This window comes from Pelodiscus sinensis, chromosome 4 (genome assembly GCF_049634645.1).
Source record: "Pelodiscus sinensis isolate JC-2024 chromosome 4, ASM4963464v1, whole genome shotgun sequence".
Classification (NCBI taxonomy): Eukaryota; Metazoa; Chordata; order Testudines; family Trionychidae; genus Pelodiscus; species Pelodiscus sinensis.
The window spans coordinates 36030336-36055020 of NC_134714.1; the positions used below are offsets into that span (position 1 = coordinate 36030336).

The 24685-nt window shown below is 38.6% G+C and overlaps 1 protein-coding gene across 13 annotated transcripts in view; it reads right to left on the reverse strand.

The window, feature by feature from the left end:
- Nucleotides 1-24685, reverse strand: part of FLRT2 (fibronectin leucine rich transmembrane protein 2) — a 148452-nt gene that overhangs the window by 107810 nt on the left and 15957 nt on the right. For 3 of the 13 annotated variants that reach the window (XM_006112039.4, XM_075926754.1, XM_006112037.4), the window contains exon 2: nucleotides 7451-7552. The exons of 5 other annotated variants lie outside the window; for them this stretch is intronic. The gene's annotated coding sequence lies outside the window, so the exon portion shown is untranslated. Of the gene's footprint in view, nucleotides 1-7450; nucleotides 7553-20425; nucleotides 20539-22767; nucleotides 22892-24685 lie in introns of all 13 variants that reach the window. 5 more of the 13 variants (XM_006112034.4, XM_006112036.4, XM_006112038.4 and 2 more) reach the window with 5 other exon arrangements.

Here is a 24685-nt window from a genome sequence, read left to right on the forward strand (position 1 = left end):
AATCAGCTTTGCATTAAACCTTGAAAATCATTTCCACAAGGTTTTATAAAACTAAGTCACACAAACATGCACAGAGATCAAGAAGAAAAGAGGTGTGAATGCATCCAAAGAGTGAAAATTCAAACAAATATCCCTTGTAATTTTTGGCAGTTTTCATATACCTATGTCCACAGAGCCAAATTCCCAGTTGGTGTAAAATACAATTCTATGTGAACTCATTAACACCAGCCTAGAACTTGGCCCTCAGTGTCTCATAATTTGCATTTAAAATTGTGTCCAGATTGAGAAAATAAAGAAATAGCTCAAAAAGGGGAAAAAATAGGGAAAAGACATTATTTTTAGAACCTTCCAAAAACTGATTGCAGGCTCATCCCTAAAACTGTCTAACATTCATGGCAAAGTATTTGCTATTCTTTCTGACGCTTTTGGCATAATTCTGGTTCATCTGAAAACAAAGTAAGAAATTCTGTTCTCAGGTACAGTGGTATATGGTAACTTCTGAATAATTTAGCTTAGAATCCTAGTCCTAAATCTTTCCTGAACCTAATTGTTATTAGTAGAGAGTGAAGCAAATGCTTATTTAATTGTTGTTCATGGTAGTTATTTTAATTTTTTATCTTTTAAAAGATATGTATTTATATTATTAATTAATATATTATTTATTTTGTGTTGTTTTTACTTCTACTGGTCTTTGAAAAATTTCTGCTGCATCTCAAGTACTTAAGAAGATGTGTGGAGTAGGTAGAGAGAGGCACTTTATATATAAAATTATTATTGTGTGCTGATATAAGTTGGTAGTCATGGATTCTTTCCCTTATGCCAGTTTGAAGCTCTAGGTGCTAGGCTGATCCCACTGAAGTCAATGGAAAAAAATCCTATCAATTTCAGTTGGAGGAAAGTGCCCTGTTTGTTTTATTTTTAAAATATCTTATTGAGTCCCTTACAAGTTGGCATGCAAATATTGCATCAGAGCCACCTAAGGCTTATTCTTGAAAGAATCTTGACACACATGAGTAGACCCACTAAAGACACTGAGACTATTTGCATTAGTAAGGATTACTCATGTTAGTCAGGACTGCAGCATTAGATCTCAGATTCCCACTCAATGTTATTATATTCTGTTAACTGCATGGTAAGCCAGTCACATCACTTGATTTCCCTAGCCCATTTTATAATTCAAAGTATATAATCCATCAGTCTATGCTGTACATATATTGTAAACTGGCAGTTCTTGAAAACACAGTTAATAAACGTTGTCCCCTCCCATAAAATGGAAAGAAGATACAACTATTACAGAGCACTTTTGATACATTAGAAACTAAACAAAAAGACAATTTTCCCCAACTTTCTGGGACAGATCTGAATGATGTTAGGCATAATGGGTTTAAGAACAATATTTTGAAGAAAACTTCTAAAACTTCGATTCCATAAACTCAGTTGATTCTGGCAGGCAGTTACTGCTGCATCAAGGGAATCTTTAAAGACGTGTATAATAAAACAAGATAATGGGCTCCGTCAGTTATTCAGGATACTTAAGTGTTTAATTTGCTGTTCAAAATGAAATTTTTGCCTGAAGTTTCAGTGAGTGATGCAGTACACCATTACATACTTTATGAAATCTAACAGTGATGGTTTGTTTTAGTTTGAAGAGAGGATAAAACAGAGTTACATGTTAAAGTGACTTTCTCAGTGTCCATCAGCCCAAATTTTAACTTGCTTTTGGGTTTTTATTCTTGTTTTGTCCTTGAATCTTTTTTCAAAGTCAATGTCATTTTTTAAATATGTAGTCGGTTCCATTGTCTAAACAAAGAACTTGAATGTTCTTTTCTTCTCCAAAAGAATAAATCATTGACAATGGCAAAGCAGCTAGGAAGACCCCAACAGTCACAGAAATAAATGAAACAAACAAACAAACAAACAACAGTAAGCAAATGGTCTGGTAGCACTTTATAGACTAACAAAACATAGTGGTATCATGAGCTTTTGTGGGCACCGCCTACTTCTTCAGATGACCAGAGTTATGACTAGAGGATAAGAAAACTCTAAATAAATAGGAGAAGGGAAGCAGGAGGGAAGATGCTCTGTCACCCACACCCCTACCTCTGTACATAAAGTATCAGGAGAAAGGGTGCTAAACCTGAGGAGATAAAGATCAAAGCCAGTGGGTGGATTGCTGAGGCAGGAAGGATACCATTCTGAAAGCTGTTAGCACCTTTAGTGATAAAGGCTCCACCACCTAGGGTTGCCAGATGGCTGAAACAAAAATACAGACCCCCCCCATCAAAAACAAACAAACAAACAAACACTGGGAACAAATTTTGTTGAAGGAAAAAAAAGGGAGGGACCAAAGTTGTTGAGCAAAAAATAAAAAAACTCCAAGTACCTGGATCACTGCTAGGGGTTACCAGGTAGTCATTTAAAAACAAACAAAAACCCAGACACGTTTCGTGGTCGGGGGGGGGGGGGAGAGAGACCAGCCAGGAAGGGAGGGGCCTGGAAACAGCTAATGGGGGTGGAAGGGGCGGGCAACAGGGCTGGCCAGGGAAGATGGGAGGGCCAATGGGAACCAGGGCTGGTCATGGTGTGGGGGGATGTTGGGCGGAATAGGGCTGGCCACGGGATATTGAGGGGGGACTGGCTGGGATGGGGCAGGGCTGGCCTGGAGTAAGGGGGGGCGGGAAGCACAGCTGGGGGGGATCAGGGGCCGCAAGGGTGGCTGGGAGGAAGGGGGGTGAGAAGCAGAGTTGGCGGGGGGGGGGGGTGCAGCAGCACTGGCCAGGGAGATCAGAAAGAGGAATGGGTCAGCTGGAAGCAGAGCTGGGGGGTGGGTTCAGGGACCGTGGGGCTGGCCGAGAGGAAGGGGGAGCGGGAAGCACAGCTGGTGAGGGGGGGTGCAGTAGCGCTGGCCGGGAGGAAGGGGAGGGCCAGGAGGAGAGAAGCAAAGCTGGAGGGAGCGGGGAGAGGTGCAGCAGCGCTGGCCGGGGAGATCAGGAAGAGGAACGGGCCAGCAGGAAGCAAAGCTGGGGCAGAGTGCAGGGAGGCTGGCCAGAGAAGATCAGGAGGAGAAGTGGGGGAGAACTGGCCGGCCGGGAATAGGGAGGGAGCAAATTGGCCGGCGGAGAGCGGGACTGACCTGGGCACTTGCTGCCTGTCCTGTGCAGGCTCCTGGTGACACACGAGTGAGGAGGAGGCTTCCCCAACTCCTCACACTCAACCGACTGAGGGCTCCTTGCGGCAATTGCAGCTCTGCCTCCCAGCTGGGACTCTCAGCCACTCCCCCTACCCCTGCCAGGCTTCCGTCCAGTGCACAGCCAGGAAAAACAGAAAATACCAGACATTGCACATGTCCGGTATTTTCTGATTTTTTTTACCGGACAAAGCAAGCAAATACTGGACTGTCTGGTACAATACCGGACATCTGGCAACCCTACTACCACCCCATATTTTGATTAAGTCCATAAGTAATTGAATTGAATTTGCATATGTATTATACTTCCAAGCTTTCCCTGTGGATTTGGCTTGAGGAGCTGGCCTGTGACAAGACCACCACCTTCAGATCTGTGAGATTATGGTTAGATAAACAGAAATGTTCTCCCACTGGCTTCTGAGTATTTTCTTTATGTATATCTGACTTGTGTCCATTGATTCTTTCACGTAGAGAACGTCCAGTTTGACCAATATATATCGTAGAGGGGCACTGTTGGCATTTGATGGCATAGATCAAATTACTACATAAGCAGTCAAATGACCCTTTGATTTTGTGGCTTGTGTTGTTTGCTCCAGTGATGAATTTGTCAGTGTAGATATGTGGACAGAGTTGGCATAATAAATTATGCTCTCTCTGAATGATTCCTTGTCCCCAGTGCATGTTCCTGTGTCTCCCAAATGAAACCCAGACTTTTTTTTCACATTCCCTCCTCTTCCTTCCCTCACATTTCCCAACCTGTTCCCCCCTTTTCTCTTTCCATCCCTTTACAGAAAGCCAAATACAGTTCATATAAAGAATCTTACTTATTTCAAAGGGAAATGGTCACTACTATTTTTCCTCCTTGTGACTGGTACAAATCAAAGTGATACTCTGTTTCTCTGATAGAATAATCATTCTATGTGCCTAGCAATGGGATACTTCTTTGATTTACAATGGTTCAAAATAGCACTTCTAAGTCTTTTGCTTCTTTTGAACATTAAAGAGACTGAGAGACTCCATTAGCTTTCACTAAGCTCCCCTTAGGCTTGTGAACTGTTTTCTTAAGTCTGTAGATATTTTTCTAAGATGGCAGGCTAAGAGCATAGAAAAGATCTCCCATCTCCCTAAAACAGATACTCTGGACTAAATAAATGGCTGTAAGGATAACCACACTCTCCTTATCACGGATAATAACAATACTTAGCCCTTAATGATAATTGTACAGGGCTTTCCATCTTTTGAGCATTGTGTAACTAAACAAACTATAGTTCAATAGGAAAACAAGAAAAGGAAAAATAAGACAACAATAAAAATTAGAAAAAACCTATCCAAACCCAGGTGTGTGAGTAAGCCAGTTCATTAAATTCAGGCTAACTCTGAACTATAATTTCCAGCAGACAACCACCTGCCGGGAACTGAATGTGCATGGGATCTCTTGACCTGCTACTGATTTTAATCAAATGCTTGTTTAAAATGTTCCTTTTTAAATGTTCTAATGTGTATTCTCAGCATCCCAGGCTCCAGAGTGAAATAAGCTGAAGAGAGTGATGATGAGAGTTATGCAACATCAGTCATTGATAATATGTTGGCAAAAGGGTATGAGAGGGAAGTTGTGGAGCCAAGGAATGAAAGATCCTCACAAGACTAAAAAACTAAGGGGAAGAGTATACAATTAAAATAGCCAAAATGGTAAAAGATTAAATGTATGCAAATAGATTTCCCCCTATGACAAAAAGTAACAGACCACCACAAAAATACAAAAAACAGAAAAAGGGAAAATGTGCCTAGTAAAAGAAATATATCAAAGAAAGGAAGAGAGAAGACCAGTTTAGGAAGGCTTTACGGCTGTCATGAGCTTCAAGGGTGATGGCTCAGATTTAGTGCTTAGTCTTCCCTTGGAGTACTAGGAATCCACACAGGAGCTGGTTTCAGCCTCCTGATTCTCATGCTGGTGCTATCGATTCCCCTGCACCATTTTTTTAAAGGCAGTGAAAGTTAAAGCACAGTTTGGAACCACTGACTTCAAGTGGCCATATATCATCCGAGACAACTGGTAACAACCTCCAAGTGTCCATCTACCACCGGAGATTAGCTGAAGCACGGTAGCCCTGTGGCCCAGCTGCCCTCAGTGATCCTCAGCATGCTCCACTATTGTGTGGTGATGGAGAAATTATCAGTTTAGAAGAGCCAACTGATTTTCAGCCTATTTGTGCTTTCAGAGTAAGCACAGATTATAAAAGAGAGCCTGACCTTGTTCCTCTATTATACCTATTCAATTCCATACAAAAACCTGTGAAAAGTACATTATTTATGTTGTAAAGTTAAGCACTCAAAAATTGGGAAATGTGGTTGGTTGCCCATGCAGTTTTTTGTGTCCAGTCTGTGCACTGAACAAGGGTGGTCAGCAGAATCCTGACCTGGCTTTCTCTTTCCTCACTCCAAGTGGTGGAGGGTTTACTCCCATCTGATGCTCCCTGGCCATTTTGTGGTGAGCCTGGTTCAGCTCTCTTTCCCCAACTCTGGAGATGAAAGAGCTCTTGCACCACTTGAGTCCTCGTGGCAAAGGAAAGGAAGGGTGGGAAGTTGGGTCATATTCCAAGTCACATTTTTCTTGGGGAACACAAGTGAGAGAAGGGGAATGCTAATTTGAATATTTTACAACTCAACTAAATCTGAGAGGAATTTCATGGAACACAGAAAAGGCACTTTGGATAGGGCTCTCTTCCCTACTAAATATCAAGGCCTTCTAAAAAAATTGAGGTGAGAGAGCTTCTGAAAGAAAAGGTCACAATATTTTTTTTTTTTATCATGGAAATTGTTAGACAACCTAAATATAAGGCTTAGGACTACCAGCTCCCCCTCTAATCACTGTATCGATACCAAGAGTAGAATTCTGCAGATGGGAAAAGCAAAATCCTTAGTTCTAATAACAGAGGCAAGTAACAATGAGCCTGTATCCCAAAGGAAGGTGTCTGAAGATTTTAATAAAGTTCCTAGTTTTCAGTCTTATAATTATAACAATGCTAATGCCTTAGCACTTTCTAAATGCCAAATCATTATTTCTGCCATTTAGAAATTGTGACTGTGTTAGAAAAACAGGATGAATGCCAAAACTAATGAAAATTAGAGCTACAGCAATCAGACCTTGAGTGAGGTCAGAAGGCTTTTTAGGCTCTCAGCTGTTCAAAAACATATATATTATAACAAGACTGAGATTTATGTAGCATTTTATACCATAAAGCATGTTATCACTAACTAGTCATCGAAAATCTTATTAGCCAGTGAAGTGTTATCATTGTCTTTTGGGTATAGGCAAATTGAGACAGCAAAACGAGGCTCATATTTTTAGAGGTGCTGAGAACTCAAAGATTCCAATAACTTCTACTGGAATTTTGGGTGCTCAATACTGCCACTGATCAGAAATTTGCCCTTTGAAAAACACTGGTTTGTCAAAACTCAAATTTTGGGGGGGGGGGTTGTCAAAAAATATAGGGCATTCTCATAGTGTAGTAATAAGAATAATTAATTCTTGATTCATTTTTAGATTCATTTTATAACTGTCTAGAATGGAGCTTTTGATCTGATAAAAGCATAGAATGTAGCCGTGACATTAGAATAATAAAATTGTGAGGGAATAGCTGACTAAATGGTTTGAGAATAGGATTAAGGTTCCTTTAACCTTTGGTTTATTGGTTCCAATGCAGTTCAACTTAATACTAACTATCCTAATGTCATTACAATCTGATGGCATTTCAATGCCCTGTATGAAATGAGTAGGTGAATCTCAGCACTCATTCCTAAAAATGGGTCAAAGTTGAGACACATGGTGGACCAGGATGTGAATGTGGTGGGATTTACCTCCTCTATGGATAAATAAAAGGTTTTATTTTTTCCAGGGCAGTCATTCTGGCTCCTTTTCCCAACACTATAATCACTATATACTCTAAAGAAGCAAATAAAATAAATCTTTCCTATTCAGAAAGGTGAAATATAAACTCCAATGCAAGCACCTCAAAAACATTTCTTCATCTTTACTAGACTATGAATCTATTTACCTTTATTTTTTCTTAATAAGTTTTCAAAAATGTATGATTCTTCACAAAAAAACATAAAAACATGGAGCAAGATTTCCTGTTGCACAGGAATTTAGCTTCTATTAGTAATAGATGTCATGTGTCTACAACTTTATTCCCCCTATAATTTAGATAAGAATTGTGAAGATGGTGCCAGTCCGTAACAATACATCAGAAGCAATATAGTTACCAGAATTGTGATCAAGAGACAGATTCAGTGCCAATGAAAATCCACTGGTTTGCAAATGAAGAACATTCTTCTGAGGCTCCAAAAGCACATGAACCTTGACTCCTACCAATAAATAAATAAAAATTCTATGTAAAAGAGAGCTTCTAATAGTGACACATAGAGAGACTTTAGCAGCCTGGCAAGCTGACCCTTCTCTGTCTCCAAAGTAGTTTCAGAGCCCTTCTATAATGGTACAGAGTGGAGGAACTGGTGGTATTTCCCTGGGGCCAACTGAGGTGATAACCTTACATTTGCACTCTGTGTTACACCAATGCCTAATTGCCTATTTGGAATGCAATTTATCCATCCCTGTTTGAGCAAAGGGAATATGAAACACACTTGTGCATGCACACACACTTGCATCAAGAATCTGGAGTTTTTTTCTGGCAAATACCATGAAAAATAAAATTGTGGAAGACAAGATCTAATTACAGCTGACTGTACATTAAATACAGTTCAACTCTAGAACAGTCATTCAATATTTTTACATTTCCTTTATTCCTGTTAACACCAGCTGAATTCCATTCTCCACTATAAATGGGCTTTGCAAGAAAATGAGATAAATTCAGGGGAACATAAAAATGAGTCTTAGCAGTCTAAACTGATGTTTTACATCATCTTTTTCCTCCCCACCTCCAATCCAACATCTTGTAAACTATGCCAACTCAGATCCTTTACATACTAGAAGAGTTTTAGGGAGATTAAGCCAGGGATCAATTTTGCCTAAATTGATTATAATGGAAATCTATATGGGAAACGAGGGGCAGATAATCTAATTTATAACAGTTTAAACATAATCATATTTAAATTTAGCTAAAGCCAAAGTTAATTTACAGGACTATAGCAGGAAACACAACTATCTGAAAGGTGTGGGTAAATGCAGGTTAAAGCAGTCCATCCCTATTGTGGGCATGAATTTCTCAGTCTGACTAGAAACTTTATGATGTAGTATTCCCAACTTTTTATGTGCCCGTGACAGAATGTGAGGGCTGTGACATGTCTCTGGCAACTGAGGTTCACACAGGTACTCCAAGGAAAGAGCATAAAAGCATCTGGTCTAGGAGAAGCAAGGAAGACCCTGTTTGGGAAACTGTTGTTCTCTGAACCCAGAGTGTTGTGCCTATGCCAAACAATCCAGAGATAGGGAATATGTCTGTGCTGCATTTTGATAGTTATCTGATTTTCTGTGACCAGTGGATGAGTTGTTACTAGAAAACAGAGATCCTGAGTGGGTAGTCCTGTTTTGCTTTCTTTCCCTACCTTTTTATTATTATTAATTATTATTATTATTATTATTTTGGCTTGCTTTACTAGTTTTCCACTCCTCGTTTAGCCATATCACAAACTTCTATAATGAGACTTGGTTACCTCTTCTTAGCTTGCTCTTCTTATAAACTATCATTGTGGCTCCACTTTAACCCTCTTCATGTGTTGCAGTTAATCATATGTACATGTAGGTATTTTATTTTATAACTCAAGGGTCAGTAGAGGGTTTTTTTTTTGCCTGAGGGCGATGAAGAAAAGCTTCATTGTATACCATAGTAGTGAATTACATATAAGAACATTAGATAGAAAGAAAAAAATGAAATGTAAAGACACCATTGAAAAGGGCATTGCGTTAGTCGAGGTGGGAGAAGTTTGCCCTAAAGCAGTTGAACAGTGTATTAACTGATACTCTCTGCTCTGGATTAGGTGGTGCTTGAAAGTTCATCTGTTATGGAAGGAAATACTAATTATGAGCTGCGTAACTGGCAAGTAGTGAAGAAGGAAAATATTTTTAAATGCATGGTGTCTGATTCTCCTTTCACTTATCTCAATGTAGGTAAAGCATAATTATATTCATAAGCACCTTTAACATGGACACAAATTTAGCCAGTGCTCCATCACAAAAGGAATTAAAGACATAATGCTTCTACCACAGCACATCCATCAACAATTTATGAAGGCACTGGAACCCAGTGTGAAATCTATGGCACAGAAGAGACAGTTGTTATAATGTCATGATTCTGTTTGAAAGCCTGTCACCTTGTGTTCTTGAACCTCTACTAATGTGTTCTTGAACCACAAGCACAATGTGTCCAGACAGGAAAAAAACTGTTTTTCAACTGTTATGTAATGGCTAGTAATGCAAATACTCTACTATCAAACAGTAAAAACACTGCTACTGCTTACCCTTGATTGCCATAGAAATAAGAATCTTTTGTGATACTTTTGTTTCTATGGGACTAAATCCTGCAATTCTTACTCAGGCAAAAACCTCACTGAACTAATTCAACGGGAGTTCCCCTGATAATAATAAGTCCTTGTGAATATTCTAGCGTCACACCTCACTAGTAACATTGGGCGTAGAGCATTGAACCCTTTGGACTGACCTTGATCTCATACTAGTTTTATGTTCTTGTAGCTCCTTTGACATCACTGGAGTTAATCCTTATTGGCATCATTGCAAGGGAAAGCAGAATCCATCACACATGTTTGATAGTGGAAAAATGATGATTAACACTTTTACTCTTATCAGGGATGGCTCTGGGACAGCATAGAGTGAGTGGATATGGGACTTGGCATCTCTCTAACCCAGCATCACCAACACTCCCTTCTCTTCCTCCCAACTAGTTCCACAATTCATCCATCAGTATCAATTGTTCTCCCAAAGAGTTGTCTCTATTTCTATTCAATTGCATGCAAACATGAGACAGAATCATGTTGTATATTGGGTTGTAGATATTGATCTTGTTGTTATGGTAGCCTGAAAAACCATGGCAACGTATTCATGTTGATTTTGCTGGCCCATTTGAAGGTAACATGTTTTTGGTGGTGGTAGATGCTCATTCCAAATGGCCAGAAGTCTGTATAATGCCTTCCACTACTGCTGAGAGTACTATCCAAAAATTATGGGGAATCTTCTGTCATTTGGGTGTTCCTGAACAACTTGTGAGTGACAACAGTCTGTTGTATCTCAGGAGTTTGGAAATTTTCTGAAAGCAAACGGGATCCATCACATCACTTCAGCACCGTATCACCCGGCCACAAATGGATTGGCTGAAAGGTTTGTCCAGACAATGAAACAAGCTTTGAAATCGGTTAGAGAACATTCACATGTACAAAAGAGTCTGGACACCTTCTTACTATCCTACAGAAACACTCCTCATGCTACAACCAAAGTGTCCCCGGCTTTTCTAATGATGGGACGTCAGCTACGCACGTGCTTTGATTTGCTGAAACCTTCAGAACCACGACAAATTGTGCAACGTCAGCAGGAAGGTCAAGTTATCAGGCGTGCATCCAGAGCAAAAGACCGAACCTTTAGTCCAGGACAGACAGTTTTGGCTCGGAACTATGTTCCTGGAGCTAAATGGGTCCTTGCCACTATTATTGCTCAAACAGGACCTGTTTCCTATACTGTCCGGACTGCGAAAGATCTCATCTGGCGGCGGCATGTAGATCAGTTATTGACAGGTTATTCCTGCCCCCGAGGCACATCTCCAGTTGAGTTGCCCGTCCTTCCCACTGCTGGTGAGCTACCATGTCAAGAATCACCTGCTCCTGACTCTCCTCCTCCATCACCACCAGCAGCGAACAATAACCTCCTCCCTGAGCAGGCTGATCCAACAGCCTCACCTGTTCACACTTCAAGTTCCCAGCCCAGTGTCAGGCCTGCACCCATAACATCTTCGGGTGCGAGAACGCCGGATGTCCGCCGTAATCCACCTAGAGAAAGGAGGCCTCCTCAACGGCTGGACCTTTAGTTGAGATTAACTCACAGATGAGGCAAAATAATCCCCAGGGTTAGCTGGGAACTTGAGGCGTACTACCCTCATTTCATAGTTAGTTTTTGTTTTCTTAAAGGGACGTTTTTATTAAGGGGGGAGGAATATGTTGTATATTGGGTTGTAGATATAGATCTTGTTGTTATGGTAACTGAGTAGGTCACTGGGGTCAGCCCAGCTAGTCTGGGCTTGTTCTGGTGAATTCTGTGCTATGCAATAAAATGGACACTTGCACCTACTCCAGCTCTCTGCCTTTCCACTGATTTCTTCCTATACTCTGAAACTCCACACGACATAACAAATCACATTAAAAAAGTGTTTTAAAGTGGTGAAGAGGGATTTGGGACTGGCTTTTCCCAGGTGCATGCCCTGCTGCACATAGTGCTATTATGATTGGTGACCTCTGACACAGTGTCCAGCAAAGGAATCTCCAGGTTACTATTGTGTATAAATCAGTGACAGTGAATGTGTTGCTCTGCTAGAAGAAAATCTGCAGAGCCCTCTGGATAGCATTATTGTTGTTGTTGTTTTTATATAGCTGAAGTTGGAGTAAAAAGTTATCTACACTGCTCTGGGGGCAGTCTGAACCTGAAAGGAGACACATAAGAGTTTGTACTCTAGAACTCATGAAGCCCATGTTTTCATTAGGGAACCCTCTGTTTTGCCTAGAACATGTGAGCCAACTCAGAGTAAACATGCTCAACAGGGTCATTACCCTCTCTGTTCTATCCCCTTAAAGGAAAGTCTCCCTAACTGCATCAGATCTGGAACCAAGAACTGAGGAGAGAGTAGATAGTATTGAGTGGATTGTTGGCAGAAAATAACCAACTAATCACAGAAACGTGTCTTGCTGTGTAGTCTATTGGTCAGAGCACAGATCTGAGAGTCATCGGTGCCTGAAATTTAATCCTGGTTCTGACACTGACTTCTTCAGCCTGGAAATAAGATGCATTTTTTAAAAGAGAGGATAATTATCCACTGGAACAATTTATCCAGTGTTGTGTAGGATTCTCCATCACTGATCATTGTTAAATCAAGACTGAAAGTTTGTCTACAAGGTTTTTTTTCCTACTTCAAACAGGAATTAATCCTATGGGACCTGTGTTCTACCAGAATTCAGACTAGATGATGAAAATGGTTCCCTCTGGCCCTTTAATGTACGAATTTATGATATAACTTGGCAAACCTCACACAACCTTTCTGTTTTTCATTTTCCCCATAAGTAAAACTGGAATTTGTGTAATTACCCACTCACAATGGTGTTATGAGTTTTAATTTATTCATTTTTATGTCATGTTTTGAACATGAAAAAACAAGAATGGCATCATTTTATAAGTGATGTAGCAGCATTATAAACCTAACATAATCCCTACTCTCAGACTCAGGGTTTGTCAGGGACTTTGTAGGGTGCAATGCCTGTTACTAATTTAGACATTTAATAGGTATAAGAATAGCTGGTAACACTATGGTACTTTTTTCTACTGTATATCCCTATAAAATATCCTGATGTTATGTGAATCAGTAACTGGTGCCATAGTGGTAGAAATTACTATAATTTTGATACCATTGTTTCATAATTGTTAGAAAAAAGTGAAAAGGAGAGAACACTATAATATTGGCACAACTTTGGTCAAAATTCAAACATGAAGGAACTAGTTTATATAGCAATCTATATCTATATCTACAAACATCTCTGCAAGAGATACCTGTATGTAATACAAAGCAGCAGCAGAAAAAAAGGAGCTTTAATCAATGCTAAATCTGATAAGTAGACATGGGAAAAGACTACATGGTATTAGACTGAATTTGAGGATTAGTGCTAAAAATATATGAAAAAGAAGCTAATATAAAGTTTTAAATAATTCAGTTGCCAAGTTTCAGTACTTAGTAACAAAAATCTAATATTTAGTATCAGAAATATATGAAGTAATGCTGGGTTTTGGAACCAAAAATTGTCAGTAAATAGGTCTATCTAGTCCAGTATATTGTCACTGCATTGTGGTAGATGAAAGAAATCTTTAATGGAATATTAGGTATATAAGCTCTCCATAGGGGAAATTTCTTCTTAACTCTTGAGCAGTTAATTGTTCATGAGAATGTACTCTACATGTATGACTTTCTGTTCAATCCCCTGAAACTCTGATCTACAAGGAAAGCTTATCTTCCTTCTTCAAGTAGCTGCTGAGCTGTGTAGGTTCCCCTTTATCATAACTTTTTCACTCTTGGTTTTCCTTTTTTTTTAAAACTTGTTTTTATAACAAATATCAACCACAAGCTCCAAACATCCAGGCTCCTCTTCACAATATTTTAGAACCACATATATAAATCGGTCACCTAGATGTTGATTCCTTGACACTTCTAACATTTTTACGTTAGTAACAATGATATTTTTCTAACTAGACACCTTTGCTATTATAGCATTTCCACAGAGTTGCTCTTCTTTCCTCCAAATACCCTACAAGTGTTTCTATCTGTGAGAGTGGTTTTTTTTAATTTTACATGTATATTTTTAAATTGATAATGCAAGAGTTGGTGATACAGACAGGTATATCTTCTCTTTCCATTTTTAACATCACCACTGACATTAAATCTAGACAACTACAATGCTTATATTACTAAGATAATGTTATGGCTATTAATAGTTTTAAAGAACTGTTGGGTTTGAAGGCACTGCAGAAAGTCATAGATGGCTATATAAAGGTCATTACTTTTATAGATAGAACATTAAAAAGAACTTGAAACTCCACATATATGACCTTATACTACTGTGAGTTTACCTTCAAAGGGCCAGAAATAAATTTGACAGGAAGAATACTTGTAAGAAATATAATACTATATAAATGACACAATTGTGCAAGTTAAGTTTATGACTATATAAATATTAATGCTATTAATACCACCTAGAGTATGCAAGTACAAAATGCACCACCACGAATAGTATGTAGTGTAGCTATTTAAGTCAGTGAGGCATTACTTCTGCTGAAATAAAATTTGTTTTAAAATTATTTATTGCTTTTTAAATTCTATGAGAGAGAAAAAGAGAGTGAGAAAGGTGTGTATATGGAGAAAGATTGTATGTATGCACAACTTGATAACAAAAAAGACCACTACACTTTCCCATAAGTTTATTGCTACCCTGTTCTGCATGGTACTTGAGTAATGTTGGATTTGGCATATCTACAACAGGAGCACCATCAAACCATCACTTGCATGTGCCCAGCCCTTTAAAGTGAATGGGAGCTTGTGTGAATATAAATGATAGGGTGTTTGGATTCAGTGTGATTGGATCTGAAATATGTACACAACAGATCACTTGAACTTGAATTTGGAGAAGAACTCTGTCAGAGGAAATTATCTCCTCTGTGTCATTATTCTCTCACTTACTCATATATATAGCTCTCATTGAAAACAAAGCCGCTGAACTTTGGGCATGACTCTTTGAAGCAGGAGATCCTAATCCTGTGAAAATATTCTGTCCTGCATAGGGCTGGCCCACAACATTTTGGCACCTGAGGCAGGGAGCTCAAATGACGCCCCCATGCCTCCTTGCTGCACCAGCAGCAGACACAATTTTCCACACTCTGAGTCCTAGTGGCGCCCCCCCCACAATCTGGCAGCTGAGGCATCCGCCTCAGTTCGCCTCATGGTATGGCCAGCGCTGGTCCTGCAGACTTCATTAGTGCTATGCCAAATGACCAATATAGATTTAATATTTTTATCATAAAATCATAGAAATTCGAGTTGGTTTGCCATTTAAATCAGCCTCTGACATTCCAAGCTTGTTTCCAACAGTGTAAATAATGTACACCTTGTTAAATGGCTTCTGGAAAGTTGCATAAAGTGTTCATGAAATGCAGCAAAAGTCTAAAATCCAAGTGGCAGCACTGTTTGAACACTTTATTTTAGTAGCCATTTTTTATGAAGGCTAAGATGTTGAGTTCTTTACATTTTTCTCTTTTGCCAAAAAAGTATTCGTCTGAATAAAATCTGACTGCTTTGTAAATATAAGATTGTAAGTCCACTGTAACTTTCCAGAAGCCATCTAACAAGATGGCTACATTATTTACTCTTTGATACCTGTTACATTCATAGTATTTGTATATATGCTGAAATAAGAACATATAGCAAATTCAGAATTAAAAAAAAATCCAAAGTACATGATCAGCATACAACTTTTCAAGAGGGTTCATGCTGGATTTTTCTAAGCAATTGTCAACATACTGTAAGTTGCAATAACGTGGTGCATAAATTATCTTGGCTAAGGTTATGTCTACACTGCAACACTATTTCGAAATAACTAGTGCTATTCTGAAATAACTTAATCTGTGTCTACACAGCAGGCAGTTATTTCAAAATAGTGTCAAAATACTGTCAAGCTGGAGGACTTCTTACTCCATCTCTGGTAACCCTCATTCTATGAGGATTAAGGGAAGTCGGAGGAAGAGTGCTCTATTTTGAAATAAGTGCTGTGTAGACGCTCCTTATTTAGAAATAAACTATTTCAAAATAAGATACGCAATTGACGTAGCTCAATCTGTGTAGCTTATTTCGAGTTAAGCCCTGCAGTATAGATGGACCCTAAGAGTGTCACAAACATTCTAAATGTAGGTTCCTAAGCACATATTTCTCCATAGATAATCACCTGAAAGGTGATAAGGTTACAGTTAAAATTGGGAGAATAATAGAGTAATAGGAGTTTTACAGTTTTCACAGCTGAAAGGACAAGGTAAAAGTGCTTCTTATTTTATAATCCCCTATAGAAGTCATAGCCAGCCATCCCACACACAGGATAAGAACTCAGGTTGTGAAATCCTGACTCCATTGAGATCCCAGGGTGTTGTTCCATTGACCTTGTTTTCATACCCCACAGCAATGAATCTTCCAGTCAGGATAGATAAACTCAGGCTTCCAGTGCTCATACTAGCTTACTGACAATAACTGTGTAGATAGTGTTTTGAAGTGGAAGCTCCCAGCTTGAGCTCTGAAGCTTAGGAGGGGAAATGGTCATCAAAGCCTGAACTTCAACTTAATGCCCTGTCAATACTGCTATTTTTAGAATATCAGCATGAGCCCACTAGCTCAAGTCTGTTGATATGGGCTGGAAGGCTCAATTTGTGGTCTGTATAGACATACCGACTGGGGCTATTCTTTCACCTGGGGTCTTTGATGCCAGAAACAGAGATTATTGTCATTTATGTTAAACAATAAATGTAAAGTTTACACTTGTACTTTATAGGTCGGGCAGTTGTAAATTGCCCAGAGAGACAGTAATATCATTTCACAGGAAATTCTGCAATTTTGAAATTTGTTTTAATTCTAAATCAGATCAAAACCAAATAATTTTGGAATTTTTCATGAAATCCAAATATTTTTATTGTCTTGAGACTTAAAATGAAAAAGAAAAGAAATATTAAATGAAAACTCATTTCAAAATGAAAAATACAAATTTTCCATTCTGGAATTGTCCTTGTCAAAGCACTTTTTCATTTTTTGTTTCAAAATAAAATGTAATCAAAATTGATACATTCCTATGGAATGTTTTGGTTTTGACAAAATGGCATTTTCCAATAGAAAAACTGTTCTTTCTCAAGTTTTTCATCTAGCTTTTCATTCATGATGCTAATGTCATAGGTCAAATTGATCATTGAAACATAGGGCTGGAAGAGACCTCAGGAGGTCATCGTGTCCAGCCCCCTTGATGACCTTATGGTAACTCGAAGGCTTCTCTGTGCTGGCATGCTAATCAGCACTACTGCAATTGATTGCAGCAGTGTCGATTTAGCAGGTCTGATGGAGATGCAATAAGTCAGTCATATAACCCTCTCCCATTGACCTTAGAATTTCATCTCCTAGAGCAGTGTTTCTCAAAGTGCTCTGCGGACCCGCTCTGAGAAACCTCCTAAATGGCCTCTATGGTTTGCTTTTTTACTGGCTCCTCAGCTATAGAGTCTTGTGGTTCCTATTGGTTCTGGTTTGCCATTTGCATCCAAGGGAATCTGCAGGAAGCTAATTTGGCAGAAAAGTGTTTCCTTAAGTAGCAACATAGACCAGGCCTAAGAGAAATAACCAGCTACTGATACATGCTTTTCTTTCTTACCCCCTAATAATCAAGGAGACCGTTTCAGCGGACTAGTCATACATGCATAGGGCCAGACATCAGCATAGCTCCAAAAAGCTACCAAAAGTATACTTCAGCTAAGGATCTGACCTAACGTGTATAAATTGCTTAGTGTATATACTAATATCAGATTAGTTGGGAGTGGGTATCGGAACATCCACTTCTCCGAATGCACTCAGGCATATTCTAATTACTTAATTTACCAAGGGATAAATCAGTAACTGGCTGATATATTTTATGCCACTCCTGAAATTACTGTCTCAATAATGCAGTGGCAGATACTGCAATGAAATCTCTTATAGGTATTACTTTCAGAGATAGGATAGCCAACACTGATATCTTCAAGAGAATGCGCCGGTGGATAGGATTTGAGGTGCATCAGATGGCAAAAGTCCTCAGAGACACTTCAATATTCATTTGGGAAATTGTGTCAGGCCCTTTTCTTGTCTGGTGACTTGGTTTCATGCTGAAAGCTTTAGGCTAGGAAAGGGTAGCACTGATTTATGAATCAAACAAAAAAAACCAAGGAGCTTGTAGGAACATAGAAAGGCTTATCCTTTGAAAATATATTTCAATTCCTCTCATGTTTCTGCAGGAAAACATTTGGTAGTCTATATTTTACCACTGTTTTATTTAATAATGCAGATCAACACTCATCCAGGGAGATCAGTCTGTGCTTTAATTCACATTGTATATCTGCCAGCCTGCTGTCTCTTCTTATGACTCTTATTGTTTGTCAGTTATTTTGTGGATTGTGCCAGTAATGCCACTACAATTAGTGAGTGAATTGGCATTTTCATTAGAAACTTGGATTTTTAGTGAGGGAGGTTTTCTCCCCATTTCAAACATGCTTAGATTTACATCTTAGCATATACTGAATGAATACTAGGTCTATTTCAGAGAGAATCTGACAGCATTATGTATAATGTTACCTTTTGCACATGATAAAGACATCTGCATATATTCTGCTTGCACTTTAAAATACATGATCCTGTGAGCTGTTTAACATGTTTGAAACCTCTTGATTTTAGCTAGAGTTGAAGATGCTCAGCACCATGCAGGATTGGGACTCAGTTGTACACAGAGGATTGTTTCCTCTGGTGCCTCTGAAAAATGAGTATAGATGAACCATTCTCAAGGCTTATGGGAAATAAATTTAGTCTCTGGTGTAAGCAAACTCAGTTCACGCTTATGGACAATAAATTCAGTCCCTGACATGAGCAATCTCAGTTCATCTGTATTAAATTCTTACATACAGCAGTCTACATACACTGCAATCGATGGAATTACTCTATACAACTAACAGAACCTAGCCTTGAGAAAATAGCAGTGGCAACTCATTCTAGCTCCACTAATTAGTTTATGCTGACAAAGAACTCTCACAATGCAAAACACTATGTAAGTGTTAAGGTGGTAGAAATGTAGCTGTGTTAGTCTGGTGCAGCTGAAACAAAAAACAGGACTGTTTTTATTCCTCTTCTAAGGTTTTCCCCCATTCTTTGGTCTGGCTGATGGTCTGTTACATAAAGTCTTGCTCCCATATGTCACCAGCAATCTTTTTGCTTGTGCACTGCAAACTCCAAGGCAGTGAAGCAGCAGTTTCCCAGACATAGATTCTTCCTGAGGAAGAGTAGTTCTGTTAAATTACCAGCTGTGAATGGTGCCAGAACTGAGATAGATTTATTTTGGTTTTATTTTTTCATTTTCCCAAATGAGGCAAAGCCTAGCAAGCTCCAATGACAAACCGCCCACATATTAGCCCTTTTGAAAACTGAGCCTAGCATTGAGCTGAAATGAGCCAAGAGGATTACCCCAATTGATATGATAATTAGTGTTGCTCACCAATCAATTAATCAATTAGTAAATGTCTGCTAATTATTCTTAAAAGGTAAATATAGAAAAAATGCCGGCATTTTTTTCTTTTTAAATTAAAATTCAACTATTGAAAAAAATCAGTTTTCAAAAATCTGGTTTGGGTAAAAAAAAAAAGTTTTTGATAAAAAAATGTATCAGAAACGTTTTGAGTTTCATTTTTCATTTTAAATTTCAAGTGTGATGTCAGTGTCCATGAAAATAATGTTCTTGGGGTTGTAAAGCCATTTTATATATATGTGCATACCAAAGCAGTTTGTCCTGATCTAGCAATAATGTTAAAAACAGAAATCACGCATGTGTAGCTAAATAAGTCTACTGATGCAGAGCCTGATCCTGGAAGACATCTATGTATAACAATTCCCAGGAGCTCAGTGAGAATTCTGTACATAGAGGTATTCAGTATCTGCTTCCATTGTACAATAGGAATATCACCTATTAATATGTTTTGAGTCTTTCAAATTTTCAGCCTCTAACTCAAACCACAGGGATCCATAGTGTATGTGCTGTGATATCTAGGCCCTATACATAGCTTAATGTGTATGCTATGGTGTATCTCTGCTGGTTTGTGTCTTAGCTTTAGCATTATTTTAAATTAGTTTTGTTGAACTGAATATTCTGGGTGAGCTTGTTTCTTTAAGATGCTGCCTTGTGCTAGCTGCTGGTGGTACTGAGCCACTTTGCCTCAAGGAGAGCTCATGAAAATATTATGCTGTAGGGCAGAATTGAATGTAGTCTGCTTATTGCAAGTTTGTGCATCTTGCTCAGTGCCCCATTGCATCAGAGGGGAAGAGGATGGGATAAAGAAGATAGGTCCTTGCTTCTTCTTTAGCCCCCATTGCAGTGCAAGTAGGGAGCAGTTCCTCTTTTCTTCTCTGAGCACAAGGACTTCTGTTGCCCAGGCAAGGGAAGGATCTTTTTTGCCTTATGTCCCCTATGCACCCATGTAAGATCCCAATTATGATACGATCCATTATTAGCGAATGTGCACTTGATTACACCTCTTCATTTTAAAATATTGGCCACTGAATTTTAAACATTACTTCTGAATAAGCAAATAAAACAAAATTAAGTGTATGTCCTATATATAAATAAAGCTTGCAAGTGACCAATGCACTGCATGCTCACACAACTTCTGCAAGCACCTTCATTAATTCAATATATGGAGAATATAAGTACCTCTCTTTATTCCTCACAGTATTTCCATCAGCACCTGTGATTCCAGTTCAAGGCTTTCACATCACTCTGCCACTGAACTGCAGTCCTGATATTCCCTGAGTGCTGAATATTCCCTGGAGACAGATTGCAAATTTTTCTGTATTATACAATACTTTCCTGGTGTAGATACATATCCACTATCAATGGGGATAACATCCCTAAGTTCCTTTTTATCTGTTCTTTAAGTAAAGATTTCAAAGTAGGGGCTAGAGACTTCCCTCAGTTATATCTGTGTGAATCTGAAGTAATTGCACAGGCTTTGCTGGAGTTAATCTAAATTTACCTTATAAATAAGAGAAGATTTTGAATATAGTTCCCAGTAGCAAAACTCTAGTTTTCACTCATCTACTTTTATGTCTACCCCTATTGGCCTTTTTGCCCTTATCATGTTAATTTAAATCTCAAATGATTTAAATTACATTGAGAGAATGATTCTCAGCTGTATCAGGCAGATATTATGAGGTAATAAGAAAAATACCATTGCATTCTCTGCGTTACAGCATGTCTGAAAAAAGGGTGTTCCTTCATCAAGTAAATGCACACACATGAACACAAAACTCACACACTGAAGCAAAAGCATCGTTGTGGAAATAACCTGCAAAGCAAGGAATCTGATTATTAGAGATAAGAAAAAATAGTTTCCTCTTGCTAGATCAACCCAGAACTCTTTCTAATAATACGTTATGTCAGCTTTGTCTATACATCTAAAAGTGATCTTGGATACTCCTTCCGGGTGCAGCTCTCACACATGAGAAATATTGGGATAGATATAGTCACAGGTGCATGGAAGTAGGTCTCTTGTACGTTGTCAGGAAGACCAGTGTATTTATGGCTATAAATGCAGTGATTTATTCAGGAGGTGCTGTGCATTTGGAGGAGTGGTGGGAGCTACTATACATTCTACTTTAAAAATGCCTAGCAGCAGGGATTCCCTACCATACATTTGGAACACTAATAATTACAGATGTAATTTGATATCTAACTAATCTCTCTATTATTAGGTCACTAGGAGTCTGATTATTATCTATTTCTCCCACAAATAATAGTGGGCACTAAATTGCATTCCAAATTGCAAGTGCAAGGAAGGAGTTCTTGACCTTAAAACTCTGCCTTTGTCAATAGGTTTCCCACTGCATATATTGGTGTTTCCCTGGATTTTAAAAAATCCTTTCAGTTCATTAAAAAATGCTACATTCTTTAACTCTGATGGTCCATGCATTTCAGTTTTACAAAGTAATATCAGGACACAATGACGGTGAATATGCTCTAAGAATCTCTATATAGGACTAGACTAGACCAGAGCTGACTAGCCTCACCTAAGATAGAATAGAATAGAATAGAATAGAATAGAATAGAATAGAATAGAATAGAATAGAATAGAATAGAATAGAATGTGCTAATTTGGCTACAATGATTTTAGCTCCCTGTAACAAAACAAAACTAACAAAACATTTATATATGTAATATTGAATACAAATGTACTAATATTCACTCTCCAAGATTAAGTACACCTTGCATATAATTTGAGTCTGTAATGTCTATGGCTAACTAGCTTTTATGTACTAAGCCCTAGCCCCAGCTAGCAATTAGCAAAACCATTCATACTTTGCTTCCCACTGCTGTTTCATGACTGTGTTGCAAACTCATGCCCTTAAATCTAAGGTCAAACGTTCTCCCACAAAGTAGCAGCATTGCTTTTGTGTGACGAATGGATTATCTTTTGCATTGCAACAAGTTGCTCGCATGGCTAATATCTCATTTAGACAACACCAGTATCAGAATACAGACATCTCTAGTCTTACATTGAACTAAAATGTAGCAAATGAGTAGAGGACACATGCTATCTTTCCTCCCTCCCAGCAATGTTCCTATGGCAAGAGAAAGTATTTAGTTCACTAAAACCGATCAGTTAAAATGTAATACAAATGCCAAATGTCTAGAGCTGCATTGATAAAACCTGCAGTCTTCTCACACAATGGCTACATCTCAACTGCACTGTTAAATCGGAAAAAGACGCACAAGTTGTGGTATGCAAATTGCATATCGTTTTCCAATTTACTTTCGAAAGAGGCTCTGTCAAAATTTGGTGCGTCTACACGGTTCCAAATTGTGAAAAAAGTGCTCTTTCAAGCCATCACTTATTCCTCATAGAACAAGATTTACAGGGATTCTGAAAAAGCGGACGCATTCCTTGGATGAGGGTGTTGCTTTTCCAGGATACTGGAGGTATCTTGATAAAGTAATGAGGTATAGACATACCCAAAAAAATGGAGGCTAGGCCAGAAAATTTTTCAAGGACTTACTATATGCTTATGTTGATCAGATGCACATGAGAAGTAACACTTCATAGACACAGCAATGGAGGAGAGCCTAAAAAATGTCACAGATCATACATGAATTGCTATGGATCTAGAATTTGATGTAAAACTGAAATGAGAAACATAAATTAAAGGATACATAATTCCTTCAGTAAATTAAAAAACTAAATTCTATATTGCTTTCTGAAGCCTGCAAGCTATCTAGAGCAAATGATTAGGAAAATGCTATAAAATTGTTCTTAAATTATACCTAGTTCAAAAGTCCTAGCGCCTACATGAGATCATGGCCTTTAGGAAAGGAATTAGATTTAAGCATTCACAAAACAGACAAATAATATTATTTTGCCGTTGTGTTTAGTGTGAAAGAAAGACAGAGTCCTGAAGCATGGGGCATGACTACACAGCAGGGGTAAAGCTGAAATAAGCTTCGCAACTTGAGCTACGTCAATTGCGTAGATTAAGACAAAATAGCTTATTTGGGCTTTTGGCGTAGTCTACACAATAGGGAGTCCAAGAAAGAGCACCTTTCCTCTGACTTCCCTTACTCCTTGTAAAATGAGGGTTACAGGAGTCAGAGTAAGAAGTCTTAGCTCAATATTATTTCGACATTATGTCAAAATAACTGCTTGTAGTGTAGATGCAGACTATGTTATTTTGACATAATGTCAGTTATTCTGAAATAACATTGCTGTGTAGATGTACCCCTAAGGTCCTCTGTTTATTTAAAGGACAAAGAAGGTAGAAATCAGTGCTGTAGAATCTTCCAGAGTATGTTTCCTTCCCCTACCCCTGAGTGGGGAAGAGGGATGATTTTGTGATTAAGGCAGAGACGGGCAATCTAGGTTAGTCAGTGGCCTGCATAAGTGGTCCTCTTTAAACTCAGGGGCCAAAAAAATTCTGTAACCAAGACAGACTCCTGTGACAGGGTACATTTGCAAACTGCACTTAAGTACCTAGAATTTGTGAGGTGTGCTGATTGACTCTCACAGTCAATGGGCATCTGATGAAATGAGTTATAGTTCATGAAAGCTTATGCTTCAATACCCTAATAAACTTGTTAGTCTTTAAAGTGCCAGCAGACTCCTTGTTTTTACAGTCAATGTTGTATACAATGAGGATGCACCTCACTTTATGCATGTGTCACTTTAGAAATACTGCTAGGAAAAACGGCAGACAAAAAACCCAACAGATTTTGGCAACACCGCTCATGAGTAATGGTAAACAAAATGTCTCCTGGGCCACACATGGAACCCTGATGGGTTGCATGTGGGTTAAGGCACATCATACCATTCTTGAATTAAAGAAAAACACATGAACAAAAATGTATAGAAAAACTATAATGTTCTGGTGTTTACTCATGTCTGGTACATGTCAATACATGCATCTGAAAATCTGCCAGAATGTAGGTTTCTTATACACCAATGAAAATATTTGTTAAAACTTTTCTAGGTTGAAGGTTAGTGCTTTGCAAATGGAAGACAAATAATATTGAATTAGGTATCATATCGTCAGGAACACAAGTATCCTGAGGCATTGTCAATGCAACTCAGTGACACACCTGTCTTGAAACTATTCAGTGGTTCTAATTTGTGAAATGCTTTCCCCTTGTAGGAAAATACCCAATACAGGCTTAGCTGAGATGAGTCAAATTAATTTATTTTTTTATTTATATCATACTGGAATAGGAATCTCATAGTATGAAGGGCTAGTGTATTAACTCACACAGTGCCACCTTTTCATTGGCCTTCCCCCCTCCCACCACCACCACCTCTTTATGGCTGCAAGATTGCCTAGCACAAAGTATACATAGTTACATACTGTCATAGCAACTACTGACAGTCCCTGGAGAACACACTAATCATACAAGTGACATAGCCTCATACTCACTCCATAAATAGGATAT